The sequence below is a fragment of the Clarias gariepinus genome, chromosome 12 (genome assembly GCF_024256425.1).
Source record: "Clarias gariepinus isolate MV-2021 ecotype Netherlands chromosome 12, CGAR_prim_01v2, whole genome shotgun sequence".
Classification (NCBI taxonomy): domain Eukaryota; kingdom Metazoa; phylum Chordata; class Actinopteri; order Siluriformes; family Clariidae; genus Clarias; species Clarias gariepinus.
Genome location: NC_071111.1, coordinates 3,188,412 through 3,199,968, shown reverse-complemented (window position 1 = coordinate 3,199,968; position 11,557 = coordinate 3,188,412).

The window sequence follows — 11,557 nt, the reverse complement described above, 5'->3', positions numbered from 1 at the left end:
TAGGTTTAATCAACGATTTACAAGACAACAGTTAAACATTTGTGGCTGGAGAGGTGTGTCTGTGTGCACTCCTGCATTTCTCCATTGGTTTAACACAAACACATTTGCGCACAGACAAAAAACACACACTAAGTTCTCCTTCTAAGTTTGTCTTTGCTCTTTTGATGGAGTTCTTAAAACCCACTTATAAACTTATTTATACTGAGAAAAAATGATTATGGGTCACATAATCACAAACACAAACTAGCACAGATACATATGATCAAGTGTTTAACTGTTGTTTTCATTTGTTTCTATGACCAGTAATAATAATAATAATAATTATTATTATTATTATTAGCCCAACTCTTTGACTATTTAAAACAACGTGTAAGGGTTAACCCCTAGAGGGCGCCCAAAGTCTCGGACTCGTTGTGTTGATTTTTGTTTGTAGTTTGTTTTGTTGGACTTCGTTTCCCAGGCTGCACCTCGGTTAGGTGACGCAAGCATTCACCTGAACCGAGGAAACAAATTATGTGGATTATAAAGAGCCTGACTGAACTTCAGTCAGGCGTCTAGCTTTTGTTGCAGTAATTCTAATTTATGTCGGTTGTGTTTCGGTTAAGGAGTAAAGTATTAAAGTTACTAGTGCTCAAAGAAAGAAGCTTTCTTATATGTTTTGTGTTCTACTTTAATAAAAGCCTTCATTGAACCGCCAGCTCGCCTCCAGCAGTTATGCCACAAAAACGCACACGCCGATTCACCGTTCGTGACAGAAAGCTAGACCGTAAAAATGGCATAGCGGAGGTCTCTCCCCCATTCTCCCCCTCTCCCCGCCTCTCTTCCTTGTTGAGGACGCATTTCCTCCACCTCCGCCGCCTCTGCCCGACGCTGAGGACTACGCGCCGCTACAGTACAGCGACGAGGACGCGTTTCCTCCACCTCCACCGCCGCTGCTCAACATAGAGGATGACGCAGCGCTGCTGAACAGCGACGACGACGAGTTTCCTCTACCTCCTCCACCGCGGCGTGAAAGTGAAAGTGGGGAGACAAGGAGCAGCCTGGAGAGCATCGTCCCCCCTCCACCTCCAGGCTTCATGGATGTCGCTCCAGCTCCGCCGCCGCCCAGCTCAGCGGACGTCGCTCCAGTTCCGCGGCCGCCGAGCTCCGTGTGTGGCGCTTCAGCTTTGGAACCGGCCAGCTCCACGAATGGCGCGTCAGCAGCTCAGCCGCCGAGCGCCGTGAACGTCGCTTCAACTCTGCAACATCCAAGCTGCATGGACATCGCGCCAGATCTGCCGCCTCCAAGCTGCCATTTTCAAAAAGGCCAATAAAAAAAATAAACTAGGAAATAAACTGTAAACTAATCCCAAACAAATTTTATAAATTAAAACACCACTTACCGCGAATAGTCCATTAAGCCGCCATCTTCATCTCCGTAGTGCAGTAGCGTCAGTTCAGCGGGGGTGGGTTATTAAAATCTGGAAGGAAAAGGAGGGGTGATCACGGCGTGCATAGGGCAGCCGTACGCCATTCGCACGCCATTCACACGGTTGCGGCTATTTAACGTGGCTCCATCTGTATGTTGTTGGTACACACTTTTACTTTTCATCTCCACTTTGATCAAAATGATCCAGATATGAGCCAACATGAGCAGCTTTGTTTCAGTCAGAATATTTATCTCTCATAAAGAGAGGCGACATACACTTGCTGATTAAACACTGCATTTTTTAAGTGAAAGCGCACATGATGTGAGCAGCTGTAATTATTAATAATGAAATAATTATTCAATGCTGGACATAAACAGCTAAAATCAAGGTGATTATTTTTCTTTAGAGTATTATCATCATGTTCTTTTGCTGTTTGGGTTCAGCGTTAAATGATTATTTAAAACTGAAGCGCCTCGTGTAGATTCATGCCACGAGTCATTTTATCACACAAAGATTATTACATTGTGCACGGACCACTGACTCCAAAATTGACATTTTTACCATTAAAAATAAAAATGTTTTTACAAGCCCTTGAGCTGTTGTTTGTGCAGTTTTCTTTAATAATAACAATAGACAGATAGAAACAGAGACTCTGTCAAAACAAAATTAATCGCAGACATTTAGCAAAATGTCCATTTGCGCCACCTGGCGGCCATTTCACCAATTACTTTAAATTGCGTCTGATTTATTTTGGCTGTTGCCAATTGGCCCGCGACAGAGTGCGTGGCAGTCATAGACATTCTGCTTGAGTAACCACTGTACATCACCTTTAAATAGAAATGGATTAAACACTTCAGTGATTCTTTAATAAATATTGCAGTCATTGTAAGTGCCCCTTGCTGTAAGAGTAATAAGAACCGGGGATGTGATAAATTACAAGGAAAGGGATTAGGGGGAACTGGTTTGGCTCCTCCCAAAGTCCGGATTTCTGTAATTCCTGTCTGTGACAAAGTTCAAGGTTAAGAGTTTTACAAATAACATTTTATGGAATATAATAGCTATTTTCATCTCTTCATCATGAAAATTAATTCAGACTAACTCGAGCCCCACAGGGGAAACTACTGCTCACTGACTCGTTTCATTCGGCTATGTGAGCTTGAGTCTCAGACTGCAGTTGAACAGCCGCTTTTTTACACTTAGGCTTTTACACACCTACCGCTCCACACACCGCACTGACAGCGGAGAGCGGGCATCTGACAGCTCCTACTACAGCATAGGAAGTTAACTTTATACACTACATGGAACGTTTATTTAATTATCTTAAACAAGGAACAAAACCAGCACATAACAGATCAAATAATTCATAAGTATAGAGTTTAATTTGCATTAAAAATTATCAAAATTAATCACGTAGAAGAGATGCTATAAAGCATTAGGCCAAATAAACTCAACTAAAGTTGTAGATAGGCGTGTTTTAGGCGTGACAGAATTATTAATTTAAAAAATAAGTACATGAACATGTCCAGATAAAGGCCTTGTGGGGAATATTTGATTTTTAGTGTGTTTCATCATATTTTGTGTGCGTGAGAACAGAGTGATTTTCTTCCTTTTCTCACGACACGGGCTGCACTTTCAATAAACACATTCTATAGTAGTTTATGTTAAAGGTCGTAAAACTGTTAAACGCTCGTAAATGCAGAGCTACTCCTAAATTTATGTTCTTTCCTACCTTATCTTTTAAAAGCATTCCAGACTGGATGTAAACACTCCGGATCCACCATTTCTTTGGTTCTTTGTGTGTGTGCGTATATATACTCCTGTCTCCCATGATAAACTTTGAACGTCTCACTGAGCACTGACTTGTGTGTATCATTGAGGGGTTCCCTGGTACCAGGCGGGACAAGCAGAATACAGGCTGAGCACTGAGTAGACAAAAGGAGGTCTACCAAAATTCAAGAAATCCTTACAGGCCTATATAAGTTTTAAATAATATTTTATGTTTTCATGTAATATTATATATGCTGTAATTTACTTACACATTGTTCATTTATATTAAAATTTTATTTTAATATGAACAGTGCTGTCTCGCACCAGCCAGATCAGCCAAACACATCCAGGTCATGATTTCACCTAAGAAAGTCTCGCCTCCCTAACCAATTACTTTCGCATACCTGTAACCCATCAGCAATCCACCTGTGCCTTTAAAAGGAAGCTTAGAATTTCATTCAGTGCCAAAGTATCTTACTTGCGCGTCTCTCGTCTCATCAGTCTGTGATTTTTTTCTAGTGCCTCGTATCTGTGCTTTGACCCTGATTGTTTCTGGATTTCGGTTTCATTTTTGCCCTCTGGATTTTCTCGTTTGGATTCAACTATGTGCATGACCTCGCCTGTTTATCGACTTCGAATTTGGCTCGCGCTTCTGGATTTCGTCTCTCTCACTGCTGGATAACTGTTACCGACCCTGCCTGTCTCTTCGACCTCGACTCGCACTGTTTCCTGCAACCTGTGTGCGCTTGTGAGCACTTCAGCCTTCGCGGACATCGCACAAGAGTGTTTTCGCCGATACGCACAGACATTCACTCTCGGACGTATTCTCGCTCCAAACATCAGGCGTCGCGATCTGCCTTAGTCAAGGATTCACGCTCTTTTGGAGATTCTCTCTCACGCTCTGCTTCCGGGGTTGTGGAGTCCCCCCCCCCCCCATGTCATTGACCCGCCTTCTCTCTCGTCATAGGGGATTTCCCCATTCACTCTGCTTACTCACACGCGCAGCCTCTCTCCTCTCTGCTCCTGCCACATGGTAAAGATCATTTGTGCTTTCCCGTTAATGAAGCTGTTTGTCTGCAATTGGGTTCACTTCTGTTTGTCACGTCCCTGACAAGTGCCCCTAGTGCCAAACATAAGAACGAGTTACCACAAGTCTGGAAATGTGTTTATTTATTTATTTGTTTTTCCTGTTCTGCTATAGAAAAATGATGGACTTGTAACTCTGCTTCAACACATGGCCCCGTAACTCAGTATTCTACTATTAGAGCAACACACACACACACACACACACACACATACACTGGTTTATTACTTCTTCATTTATTTGTTGATTAGACAATCCAGAAGATTATGATGATGTCATCACTGAGGAACAGGATGGAGGAGAGACAGAAGGTGAGTGACTTCTTGTTTATTCTGTAATGTACATAAGTGCACAGGCAGCAAAGTCAAAGATTAGATTATATATGATTAGATTATATATGGTATATAATAAATATCAACTTTCAGAAGAGTTTTTAGAACAAATGTTCTCTCTGTTCTGTCATTTAACAAGTGCATTTATTAAAGAGTTTAGATAAGACCTACTGTAAATATTACCTGTGATATATAATATAAACATCAGCTGACTGTTTTTAGAACAAATCTCTGTTCTGTCATTTAACAAGTGCAGCCAGATTTATTACACACTTTAGATAAGAACTGTATATTTATGGCTCTTTTACTTCCACATTTTTATAAACACAATCTTGTAAGGACTGGAATCTATTTATTCCAAACATTTAACAGGAAAATAGAAATGTAATACTATATAAAATGTATTATTGTTTTGTAGCATTTCTACAGTTGAATCAGTTTGTAAAATGATGTGAAATTTGATGGACATCTCTATCACATCTTATACACATGGCCTGTGTTAATATTAAGAAAACTCATCTGATAAATGTCCTCTATTCTCTTCATTTATTGTTTAAAGATCAAATAAATCCTACATAGTGCATCATTTACTGTATTTGACGGTTTTACAAAACAGTGACTATTAATCCAATACAAAGGAGATATTAAAGAGGTAAATGTGTTTATTTTACAGAATATGATGAGGTGGAGGAGAAATCTCAGAAAGACAGGGACCATGTGACTGAGACACGCCCCCAAAGGCCTTTTCTCAGGAAATTACATTTCAACTTTTATAAACACAAACAATGACTTGATTCTACTTCCAATAATTTCATGCATTCTGAACCATGTTCATTTTCTCACCTTGTTATTAGCAAATAGATTAGGGAGAGTTAAATCAGCTCCATTATTACTGAACCAAATGTTTCCAGCTTTCCTTTTACAACACATTTCTGACAATTCATCTGAATATCTTGTCTTTGTAAACAACATGCAAGCAATATATACGTCTAGGTTTCATGCTGTGTGTTTAACTATAAAACATATCATTGAAATGAATGTTTTGTTGCAGTCTCTATTAGGGAGCTGTGTATGTTGGAAGTTTCATTACGGATTCTCAGATTTTCAGGTGAAATTCTCAGGTTTTCTTCAAACTCTCCAATTTCTTTCCTTATTCTCAGGATTTTGTTTAATAATCTAATATTTCTTAAATATTCTCAGATGTTTGTTTTGTGATCTCAGGTTTTATTCAATATTCTCACTTTTTAATGAGTGACGGCTCGTTAATTTTAATGTTACATATTAATTTCAAAATATACAAGCTAAGGTACCTTTTTAGCCTCGTAGAATGAGAACAATTCAATATTTTGCATTATGCAGTTTTTTTTTTGCTTTTTTTTCCTATTGTGTAACAATAATCTATTTTATACAATTAATGAAATGAAAGTGTTTTATTGTACTGCTCTACTGCACCATGCTTGTGTTTTCATTGTGTTTATTTTAAGACTTTTTTTGGAATTGCAAATCAAATGTTAAGCTTCATGTACAATTACAATAAAGATTATATCCTATTCAATTAAATTCTATTCTATCCCATCATTAAACCAACTAAATAAAAATAAGTGAAATATGGTGTAGAGACATAATTCTGCTGATTAACATCTATTTTCTAATTCAGTGAATGTATCCCTTTGCAGTGTTTTTCATTCTTTCCTTGTGTGTATTTTCCTGTACAGGTGCACTTATCTTTCACATTCTTCCCTTTTTGTAAGTTGCCCTGGATAAGAGCGTCTGCCAAATGCCTAAATGTAAATGAATCAGACTGGATTTGGGGTAAAATCTTTAATCACTGAGTTTGCATTAAGGGGTGTATTTAGTATTAAGTGATTTGATCATTTGCATGCAGTGAATTTCAGCTCCAAGTTTAAAGAGAATACAATAAGTGTGATGTAGAACAGTCCACATATCACTCACCTATTTAAGTGGAGCTTGTGATTCTTCTAGTGATGTATCTGTTGTTAATTGCCTCATAAGTTGTGGGTTGTACATGATTGATCTCCTCATAGACTACCTCAGGCTGAGCCTTAGTGAGAACTGTCAATTCTGCTAGGTGTACAGAAAATACAGTACATATAGTCTATAGAAAAACTAGTTCATGCTTTTATCACCTCTAGGTTGGACTATTGTAATGCCTTACTGTCTGGTTGTTTAGCTAGGTGCATAAATAAGCTTCAGCTAGTCCAGAATGCAGCAGCGAGAGTCCTCCCTAGAACCAGAAGATACGAGCACATCACCCCTATCTTATCTTCACTGCATTGGCTCCCTGTGAAATTTCGCATTGATTTTACTCTTGAAATATAAAGCATTAAATGGTCTCGCGCCGCAGTACCTGAGCGAACTGCTAGTGTCTTACTAACCGCCACGCCTACTTCGATCAAAGGATGCAGGCTGCTTGTCAGTACCGCGTATTATGAAAAATACAGCTGGGGGCAGAGCTTTTTCTTATAAAGCCCCAGTCTCAGTGTTTACGTCTAGGCTAAAAACCTATTTATTTAGCCAGGCATTTTTATAAATAGATTTGCCTTAGGTAGAGGAGCAGATCTGGGGGACTCATGGACGTAGAGTATTAGGTGAACTGGTATGTTTGGATGCTGTCTTCCTCACTCTCATTAATCACTCAGGTTTGCTGACGGTGACGTGATTGGTTGCTTTACATCTCAGGAAGCCCTCATGTTTGTGTTTCTTTCTGGCTCTCCCTTTTAATTATGCTGTCATAGTTAGTCCTGCCGGAGTCTCTGCTTGCACTCTACAGTTAATATACATTCACAATATACATTGTGTGACTGTGACCATACCTAACTGCCATCTCTCCTCTTCTTCTCTTTCTCCCCCTTTCTCTTTCCTCTCTCCCCCTGTCTCCTCCTTTCACTCTTTCTTTCTCTCTGTCGAGCTACACATGTTGTTCCTCAGCTGCCAGTGATCCAGACTCCCTTTGCTCTCTGGACCTGTCTGACCCATCCTGGTGCCCCGCTTCTGGTTGGAGATCTCATCACATTGATGCCCCGTGTGTCTCTTTGGGATGTGTCTGGTGTCTGGGGATGATTCTCTCTACCGAGAAGATGGTTCTGGCCTCGACTGGTGTTGGCAACTGTTCTCTGTGGACTTGACAGTTTGATAGTTCAGGACTGGAACTTCCTACAAGTCTACCTGAGTCTTAGGTAACTGCCTGGACTCCATGTTGGCATCAATTGACATCAACTATTATAGCTGAACTGCCTCCCACCCTACACACTGTATAAATGCAGATCATTTACTGCTTTCTGTTTCACCCAAATGAGGATGGGTTCCCTGTTGAGTCTGGTTCCTCTCAAGGTTTCTTTCTATTACCATCTCAGGGAGTTTTTCCTTGCCACTGTCGCCCTCGGCTTGCTCACCAGGGACAGACTGACCATTTTGATTCATACAAATTCACATTTCATACAAACGTAAATAATTATTTTGATTGTGTAAAGCTGCTTTGCGGCAATGACAATTGCTAAAAGCGCTGTACAAATAAAATTGAAATTAATTGAATATAGTCAATTGAAATAATGTTACTCTCATTCCCTTAAAGACAACACTAAAAATTAACTAAAAATTAAGAAGCTAAAAATTTCAATGTAAAAGAACAAAATAGTAAAAAAAACAAACAAAAAAAAACACTTAAATAACACGAACTAAGTTCATAACAGTAGTTAAGAGTTACTTTATCTGTCCTAAATAAAGGGACTGGGTCAGCACTTCAACCTAAATTTACCAGCCCTGACTCTAAAAGTAAGACTCCCCTCCTTACGACTGGTCCGGTAATTGTTCCACTCAGTATTCACCAGAAATTTATGGTTTGAAGATGAAAAATGCCAACATAACATCGGCTCGGTTGTCCAATTCAGAGACTTTATTAAACCTTTCAGAAAAGATGTCTCACTTACCTCTCACTTATTATCAGCTCAAGCTGACATTAAGGGGTGTGATTAGGAAATATCCAAATTTGTTTAGTGACCACTACCCAGAGGAAAATTTTACTGCTCAAAGCTCGCTTTTCTATAACTCTGGAGACAAAGTTGTAGTTCTCATTTTAACCTCAGTTTAGTTTCTATTTAGTTTCATACATTTCTGGTCTGTTTCTCCTAAAATTCACTAGGAGAAACAGGTGAGACAAGAAATTTTGCGACAGAAGACATCCTTGAGATGAAATAGAGATAACCTCGCTGTTATTAATGGCTTCTTTTTTCTCCTTTGGAGAAAGGTGTGATATATAAAATTAGTGTGTATGTGGTGGTACACACCAAAAAATTTATTGGGTACCTCTTTGTATTATTAATGCAGTTTATTACAATGTGACTGGTTCTGTTGAACTGTAATGGATATATGTCAAGTAAAGGTCATTAGTTTCTGTATCCAAGTGTTACTAATAAATTAATTTAAAATAAAATCAATTAAAAGCTCTTTTACAAATGCTTAAACAATGCTTTATTTGAAGTCGCCCTATTTAGCCATGGCCCCATAACAAAATATATAGACACATGTATATGTGTATATATTATAACATATCTTCACATGTAAATTGTTAGTTTGTCAGTTTGTACAGAAAACATGGCAACCCAGTCAGCGGTGCCTTCTACTGCATTTCCTTTCTTTTGACAACTTGCATCACAAAAAATTTAACTCTTAAGATTTTGGTTTTATACTTAGCAAATTTAAAACATTGTACTTTAACTGACCGATCACAATTGAGTCTGTTACCTAATATCAACATTTAGGACAGCATCAGCTAATCCTACATATTCATTCTGAAAACCTGAACCACAAAATGTTCTACTTTTAAGACTTTGCTTTTAGAACAGCACCGTGCCAATACTACTTCTCCCGGTTTCAGATTTCTTAAACAAGCAATAGGTTGATCATCTTTGTTTAATATATCAGTGACATTAAAATTTTTTGCAGTGTATCCATCCTCAAATGTTAAAAATACAAAATGACCTAAAAATGAAAACAGGGAATAACGGAGATTAAGTAAATACTAAGATATGGTCTCAAACATGCTACTTTATTGTATTTTTTATAACGTGGCAACACATGGTTTGTGCAGGTTTTAACAATTTAATACCTTTTTAAAAGCAATTTAAGACTTTTTACATCCATACTGGGTAATAGCAGCAAAATCCAGTGACACATATTTCAGAATAACCCTGTGCCAAAATACCCTAGAAGGGGCTTTATCCTTTAGCCAGTTCAGAAGAATACATTTCCTTGCGTAAAATGTTAGAAAATTACAAAGTGTCTTTTTATGTTTGTCTAAGACCATATCGGCACATATTCCGAACAACAAATGCTTTGGGTCACAGCCAATATTTATAGACAAAATAACGCTAATTTCTCGCTCCACCATAATCCAGAATCTTTGGATTTCCCTGCAAAACCAGAGACAGTGAGCAAGATCTCCCTCCTCTGTTTTACATATCAGACACATTGGAGAGCAGTCATTTTTAAACTTATACTTCCGCGATGGAGAGATATGAGCTCTGTGCAAAATCTTTAGCTGCATTGCTTTAACTTTATTGCATATGCTTAGGGTCCCTGCATTCCTCCATGCTTCCTCCCATTCGTCATTTGTAATTTGTATATCGAGTGTCCGTTCCCATTTATTTTTCAAAACGTTTGTGTTTGAAAAACCACAATCCTTTTACTCCTGGGAGTAAAGCAACATGTACCCAACATGTACAACATGTTTTATCCTGAAGTAAAGCAACATGTACCCCCTCCTTTTTTAAATATGTCAAAACCTTTCTCCTCTTAACAGGTGTATGGATACCATTAACATTCCATGTACCAATTTTTAGCGTTAACATTTTCAGTATATTTTAGACATAATGTAATCCAAGTGACCATATGGATAACATGAAAGTAAGCCAAACAAGTGGTGAGCCAAAGGGGGGGCTAACCAAAAAAAGAACTTGAACAAAGAACTGTTGAACATCGACAAAATTATACACTTTACCTCCCGCTGTATAACGAGAGCACCAGTGAAAAGAGGTCTTCTAACGACAAAAGGAAGCCAAAATCCAACCCTAAAGTCAAGCGGCAGTGCCGCTATTCATAACCGCATAACTTAAACAATATAGTAAACACAGTAAGCCAACATGTCCCAATGTTCCAGTTAAATTTACCTTACCTAAGATCACACCAATGAATAATTATCTGGGACGCCTGTTGTACGTGTTGGGCAGTCAATTATTACCAACCGGCTGCGCATCCACTGAGCTCAAAAACGCCTCGACAGCAGCCGGCTCGTGAAACACCTTCACTGAGCCACGGAAGTTTACCTTGAGAAGGGCAGGGTAAATTTGTCTGTATTCCGCGCGTATAGACTTCAAACGTCTCTTAACAACAAGGCAGCAGAATTGTCTTGTTAAAACACAGATAACCACATCCAGATTCAGATTAACTTGACCAAAATGCCCATAACCTAATGATTGTGCCTGGAGATACATTTATAATAATCTAGTGGTAAGAGACTAGATGTCATCTATGAGTTTGTTTATCTTAGTACAGTCCTCCTTGGCTTTAGACATAAAACTTTGCATTTGGTTTTCTGATTCATCATGTAGAACAAAAGTTATAATTATTTTTAAAACGTGTAACTTAATGCTACCAGAATATGGGACCGACGTTCTCTTCTTGAGGAAGCCAACCAAAAGCCATAAAAATGTTTTCCTATGAGTCTGTGCTATTTCTTTGCCTGTGACGGGACCCCTATATCTGTCTATTCATCTGTCTATCTCTCTCATATCGATATATATCATATGTTAATTAAATCTATATAGCTATATTAATTAAAACAGAGTAATTTGCAATGTGTAAGCTGGCAGGTTATGCAGGCCCATTCTGAGTGCTACCACTGCAGTGGGAAACACTGTAGTATCATCCACAAGAAATTAAAATAAACA